The 7,500-nt window shown below is 36.7% G+C and overlaps 1 non-coding gene across 1 annotated transcript in view; it reads left to right on the top strand.

Annotated features, from left to right (window-relative positions):
* The window catches only part of LOC123316192, a 119-nt gene extending 57 nt beyond the window's left edge, over positions 1 to 62 (top strand). Inside the window, exon 1 of the ribosomal RNA XR_006538049.1 lies at positions 1 to 62. This exon is cut by the window's left edge and continues 57 nt beyond it. This is a non-coding gene — a ribosomal RNA (5S ribosomal RNA).
* The last annotated feature ends 7,438 nt before the right edge of the window (positions 63 to 7,500 follow it).

Here is a 7,500-nt window from a genome sequence, read left to right as displayed (position 1 = left end):
AGCGTCGGGCGCGGTTAGTACTTGGATGGGTGACCGCTTGGGAACACCGCGTGCTGTAAGCTTTTTTTTTTTGCTTTCCGCAGTTGGTCAGGATGAAAATATTACAATTAAAGAGGTTCAGACATTTCTCCATTGACCGTTCACATCATAAAATTATATGAATGTATATAAACATGCAATTTTATAAAGAAACATAATTTTCATTTTTTCAAAAATTAGGGAAGATATGAACGGGAAACTTCGTAGGAAGTTGTACTTCACCTAATTACACTAAAATCGACGAAAAAAACCATAGGTCACGCTTCATATAAGAAAGTCGTTCGGACTCTGAAAATTCCACATATAGTAAAATGTGAGGTTCGGAGACATAATTTTCTTATTTTTCAAAAATTAGCGAAGATATGAACGGGAAACTTCGTAGAAAGTTGTACTTCACCTAATTACACTAAAATCGACGAAAAAAACCATAGGTCACGCTTCATATAAGAAAGTCGTTCGGACCCTGAAAATTCCACATATAGTAAAATGTGAGGTTCGGAGACATAATTTTCTTTTTTTCAAAAACTAGGGAAGGTATGAACGGGAAACTTCGTAGGAAGTAGAATCTAACCTAATTACACCCAAATCGACGATAAAAACCATAGGTCACGCTTCATATAAGAAAGTCGTTCGGACTCTGAAAATTCCACATATAGTAAAATGTGAGGTTCGGAGACATAATTTTCTTTTTTTCAAAAATAAGGGAAGATATGAACGGGAAACTTCGTAGGAAGTAGTATCTCACCTAACTCAACCCAAATCGACGATAAAAACCATAGGTCAGGCTTCATATAAGAAAGTCGTTCGGACTCTGAAAATTCCACATATAGTAAAATGTGAGGTTCGGAGACATAATTTTCTTTTTTTTCAAAAATTAGGGAAGATATGAACGGGAAACTTCGTAGGAAGTTGTACTTCACCTAATTACACTAAAATCGACGAAAAAAACCATAGGTCACGCTTCATATAAGAAAGTTGTTCGGACTCTGAAAATTCCACATATAGTAAAATGTGAGGTTCGGAGACATAATTTTCTTTTTTTCAAAAATTAGGGAAGATATGAACGGGAAACTTCGTAGGAAGTAGTATCTCACCTAACTCAACCCAAATCGACGATAAAAACCATAGGTCACGCTTCATATAAGAAAGTCGTTCGGACTCTGAAAATTCCACATATAGTAAAATGTGAGGTTCGGAGACATAATTTTCTTATTTTTCAAAAATTAGGGAAGATATGAACGGGAAACTTCGTAGGAAGTAGTATCTAACCTAATTACACCCAAATCGACGATAAAAACCATAGGTCACGCTTCATATAAGAAAGTCGTTCGGACTCTGAAAATTCCACATATAGTAAAATGTGAGGTTCGGAGACATAATTTTCTTTTTTTCAAAAATTAGGGAAGATATGAACGGGAAACTTCGTAGGAAGTTGTACTTCACCTAATTACACTAAAATCGACGAAAAAAACCATAGGTCACACTTCATATAAGAAAGTCGTTCGGACTCTGAAAATTCCACATATAGTAAAATGTGAGGTTCGGAGACATAATTTTCTTATTTTTCAAAAATTAGCGAAGATATGAACGGGAAACTTCGTAGAAAGTTGTACTTCACCTAATTACACTAAAATCGACGAAAAAAACCATAGGTCACGCTTCATATAAGAAAGTCGTTCGGACCCTGAAAATTCCACATATAGTAAAATGTGAGGTTCGGAGACATAATTTTCTTTTTTTCAAAAACTAGGGAAGGTATGAACGGGAAACTTCGTAGGAAGTAGAATCTAACCTAATTACACCCAAATCGACGATAAAAACCATAGGTCACGCTTCATATAAGAAAGTCGTTCGGACTCTGAAAATTCCACATATAGTAAAATGTGAGGTTCGGAGACATAATTTTCTTTTTTTCAAAAATTAGGGAAGATATGAACGGGAAACTTCGTAGGAAGTAGTATTCAACCTAATTACACCCAAATCGACGATAAAAACCATAGGTCACGCTTCATATAAGAAAGTCGTTCGGACTCTGAAAATTCCACATATAGTAAAATGTGAGGTTCGGAGACATAATTTTCTTTTTTTCAAAAATTAGGGAAGATATGAACGGGAAACTTCGTAGGAAGTAGTATCTCACCTAACTCAACCCAAATCGACGATAAAAACCATAGGTCACGCTTCATATAAGAAAGTCGTTCGGACTCTGAAAATTCCACATATAGTAAAATGTGAGGTTCGGAGACATAATTTTCTTTTTTTCAAAAATAAGGGAAGATATGAACGGGAAACTTCGTAGGAAGTAGTATCTCACCTAACTCAACCCAAATCGACGATAAAAACCATAGGTCACGCTTCATATAAGAAAGTCGTTCGGACTCTGAAAATTCCACATATAGTAAAATGTGAGGTTCGGAGACATAATTTTCTTTTTTTCAAAAATTAGGGAAGATATGAACGGGAAACTTCGTAGGAAGTAGTATCTCACCTAACTCAACCCAAATCGACGATAAAAACCATAGGTCACGCTTCATATAAGAAAGTCGTTCGGACTCTGAAAATTCCACATATAGTAAAATGTGAGGTTCGGAGACATAATTTTCTTTTTTTCAAAAATTAGGGAAGATATGAAAGGGAAACTTCGTAGGAAGTTGTACTTCACCTAATTACACTAAAATCGACGAAAAAAACCATAGGTCACGCTTCATATAAGAAAGTCGTTCGGACTCTGAAAATTCCACATATAGTAAAATGTGAGGTTCGGAGACATAATTTTCTTTTTTTTCAAAAATTAGGGAAGATATGAACGGGAAACTTCGTAGGAAGTTGTACTTCACCTAATTACACTAAAATCGACGAAAAAAACCATAGGTCACGCTTCATATAAGAAAGTTGTTCGGACTCTGAAAATTCCACATATAGTAAAATGTGAGGTTCGGAGACATAATTTTCTTTTTTTCAAAAATTAGGGAAGATATGAACGGGAAACTTCGTAGGAAGTAGTATCTCACCTAACTCAACCCAAATCGACGATAAAAACCATAGGTCACGCTTCATATAAGAAAGTCGTTCGGACTCTGAAAATTCCACATATAGTAAAATGTGAGGTTCGGAGACATAATTTTCTTATTTTTCAAAAATTAGGGAAGATATGAACGGGAAACTTCGTAGGAAGTAGTATCTAACCTAATTACACCCAAATCGACGATAAAAACCATAGGTCACGCTTCATATAAGAAAGTCGTTCGGACTCTGAAAATTCCACATATAGTAAAATGTGAGGTTCGGAGACATAATTTTCTTTTTTTCAAAAATTAGGGAAGATATGAACGGGAAACTTCGTAGGAAGTTGTACTTCACCTAATTACACTAAAATCGACGAAAAAAACCATAGGTCACACTTCATATAAGAAAGTCGTTCGGACTCTGAAAATTCCACATATAGTAAAATGTGAGGTTCGGAGACATAATTTTCTTATTTTTCAAAAATTAGCGAAGATATGAACGGGAAACTTCGTAGAAAGTTGTACTTCACCTAATTACACTAAAATCGACGAAAAAAACCATAGGTCACGCTTCATATAAGAAAGTCGTTCGGACCCTGAAAATTCCACATATAGTAAAATGTGAGGTTCGGAGACATAATTTTCTTTTTTTCAAAAACTAGGGAAGGTATGAACGGGAAACTTCGTAGGAAGTAGAATCTAACCTAATTACACCCAAATCGACGATAAAAACCATAGGTCACGCTTCATATAAGAAAGTCGTTCGGACTCTGAAAATTCCACATATAGTAAAATGTGAGGTTCGGAGACATAATTTTCTTTTTTTCAAAAATAAGGGAAGATATGAACGGGAAACTTCGTAGGAAGTAGTATCTCACCTAACTCAACCCAAATCGACGATAAAAACCATAGGTCACGCTTCATATAAGAAAGTCGTTCGGACTCTGAAAATTCCACATATAGTAAAATGTGAGGTTCGGAGACATAATTTTCTTTTTTTCAAAAATTAGGGAAGATATGAACGGGAAACTTCGTAGGAAGTAGTATCTCACCTAACTCAACCCAAATCGACGATAAAAACCATAGGTCACGCTTCATATAAGAAAGTCGTTCGGACTCTGAAAATTCCACATATAGTAAAATGTGAGGTTCGGAGACATAATTTTCTTTTTTTTCAAAAATTAGGGAAGATATGAACGGGAAACTTCGTAGGAAGTTGTACTTCACCTAATTACACTAAAATCGACGAAAAAAACCATAGGTCACGCTTCATATAAGAAAGTTGTTCGGACTCTGAAAATTCCACATATAGTAAAATGTGAGGTTCGGAGACATAATTTTCTTTTTTTCAAAAATTAGGGAAGATATGAACGGGAAACTTCGTAGGAAGTAGTATCTCACCTAACTCAACCCAAATCGACGATAAAAACCATAGGTCACGCTTCATATAAGAAAGTCGTTCGGACTCTGAAAATTCCACATATAGTAAAATGTGAGGTTCGGAGACATAATTTTCTTATTTTTCAAAAATTAGGGAAGATATGAACGGGAAACTTCGTAGGAAGTAGTATCTAACCTAATTACACCCAAATCGACGATAAAAACCATAGGTCACGCTTCATATAAGAAAGTCGTTCGGACTCTGAAAATTCCACATATAGTAAAATGTGAGGTTCGGAGACATAATTTTCTTTTTTTCAAAAATTAGGGAAGATATGAACGGGAAACTTCGTAGGAAGTTGTACTTCACCTAATTACACTAAAATCGACGAAAAAAACCATAGGTCACACTTCATATAAGAAAGTCGTTCGGACTCTGAAAATTCCACATATAGTAAAATGTGAGGTTCGGAGACATAATTTTCTTATTTTTCAAAAATTAGCGAAGATATGAACGGGAAACTTCGTAGAAAGTTGTACTTCACCTAATTACACTAAAATCGACGAAAAAAACCATAGGTCACGCTTCATATAAGAAAGTCGTTCGGACCCTGAAAATTCCACATATAGTAAAATGTGAGGTTCGGAGACATAATTTTCTTTTTTTCAAAAACTAGGGAAGGTATGAACGGGAAACTTCGTAGGAAGTAGAATCTAACCTAATTACACCCAAATCGACGATAAAAACCATAGGTCACGCTTCATATAAGAAAGTCGTTCGGACTCTGAAAATTCCACATATAGTAAAATGTGAGGTTCGGAGACATAATTTTCTTTTTTTCAAAAATTAGGGAAGATATGAACGGGAAACTTCGTAGGAAGTAGTATTCAACCTAATTACACCCAAATCGACGATAAAAACCATAGGTCACGCTTCATATAAGAAAGTCGTTCGGACTCTGAAAATTCCACATATAGTAAAATGTGAGGTTCGGAGACATAATTTTCTTTTTTTCAAAAATTAGGGAAGATATGAACGGGAAACTTCGTAGGAAGTAGTATCTCACCTAACTCAACCCAAATCGACGATAAAAACCATAGGTCACGCTTCATATAAGAAAGTCGTTCGGACTCTGAAAATTCCACATATAGTAAAATGTGAGGTTCGGAGACATAATTTTCTTTTTTTCAAAAATAAGGGAAGATATGGACGGGAAACTTCGTAGGAAGTAGTATCTCACCTAACTCAACCCAAATCGACGATAAAAACCATAGGTCACGCTTCATATAAGAAAGTCGTTCGGACTCTGAAAATTCCACATATAGTAAAATGTGAGGTTCGGAGACATAATTTTCTTTTTTTCAAAAATTAGGGAAGATATGAACGGGAAACTTCGTAGGAAGTAGTATCTCACCTAACTCAACCCAAATCGACGATAAAAACCATAGGTCACGCTTCATATAAGAAAGTCGTTCGGACTCTGAAAATTCCACATATAGTAAAATGTGAGGTTCGGAGACATAATTTTCTTTTTTTCAAAAATTAGGGAAGATATGAAAGGGAAACTTCGTAGGAAGTTGTACTTCACCTAATTACACTAAAATCGACGAAAAAAACCATAGGTCACGCTTCATATAAGAAAGTCGTTCGGACTCTGAAAATTCCACATATAGTAAAATGTGAGGTTCGGAGACATAATTTTCTTTTTTTTCAAAAATTAGGGAAGATATGAACGGGAAACTTCGTAGGAAGTTGTACTTCACCTAATTACACTAAAATCGACGAAAAAAACCATAGGTCACGCTTCATATAAGAAAGTTGTTCGGACTCTGAAAATTCCACATATAGTAAAATGTGAGGTTCGGAGACATAATTTTCTTTTTTTCAAAAATTAGGGAAGATATGAACGGGAAACTTCGTAGGAAGTAGTATCTCACCTAACTCAACCCAAATCGACGATAAAAACCATAGGTCACGCTTCATATAAGAAAGTCGTTCGGACTCTGAAAATTCCACATATAGTAAAATGTGAGGTTCGGAGACATGATTTCCTTATATTTCAAAAACTACCGAAGGAATGTTCGAAAAACTTCTCAGGAGGTAGTATCGTACCTATACCAACCCAAATCAACGATAAAAACCATAGGTCACGCTTCATATAAGAAACTTGTTCGGACCCTGAAAATTGGCGCGGGCTTCTGGAGGGTTATCCCATGCTCTCCTGGCATATGTAGGCAGAGCGTTCCGACTCGAACACATAACGATGCTTAACGTTGAAAAGTTTCGCTCGGATGGGAGACCGTAGATGGTTGTTCCGATGCATAGTTTCGTTTATGTCTTCGTGTAATAAGCTGTTATTATTACGAAAGGTGCATTCGAAACTTATGTATGAGAGACCTCCGGACATATTACGAGTGTGAGACTGATACGATTAGAGATATTCGATGCGATCCGAGGCAAATAGCCCCGGATCTGATGAATTTGTATGTAAATGTGCTTCTGGAGGGTTATCCCATGTCCTCCTGACATATATGTAAAGGGATGGAGAATGGGTCATGCTGGCCAGTTGTGGCGGATTTCTTTTTCAAGGATGAAGTTGCTGTTCTGGTTGGTAGGCTCGAATCGGATCCCCGCAGTGATGGGCTTGACGTGATTTCGTAGAAACAGTCGATGCATTATCAGAATTAAGCTCCGATGCGCGAACTTAGAAGTGGTTGTATCAGCTAGTCTTTGTTCTTCCGGAGTATTCTCGATCTCGATGTATCGCTTCTATGTTTCATCTCTTGCCTTGAGCGACCCCTCGCAGCGAGATCGCGGTCCGCTTCGTATCTTTGTATTCGAATGGCCATTATGCGATCGACCATAAAAATGTGTCTAACCTTTCGGTTACGATCACGAATCTTTTGCGACCACTCACTTCGTTCCGAGCGAGAATGAATATTTTGAAAACATCTCGAATTCACCGAGTCGTTATATTTTCATGTATAGCGAAGGGTCGAGAATGTGTATGAAGCCTGGTTGATAGCCGGGGGTTTACCACTTGTGGCAAACGCCTCGGCGAGGGACCGTACGGTC

Source organism: Coccinella septempunctata, chromosome 6 (assembly GCF_907165205.1).
Source record: "Coccinella septempunctata chromosome 6, icCocSept1.1, whole genome shotgun sequence".
NCBI classification, from domain to species: Eukaryota; Metazoa; Arthropoda; class Insecta; order Coleoptera; family Coccinellidae; genus Coccinella; species Coccinella septempunctata.
The sequence above is the reverse complement of the archived record's forward strand: the minus strand, read 5'-3'. Positions and strand labels throughout refer to the sequence as shown.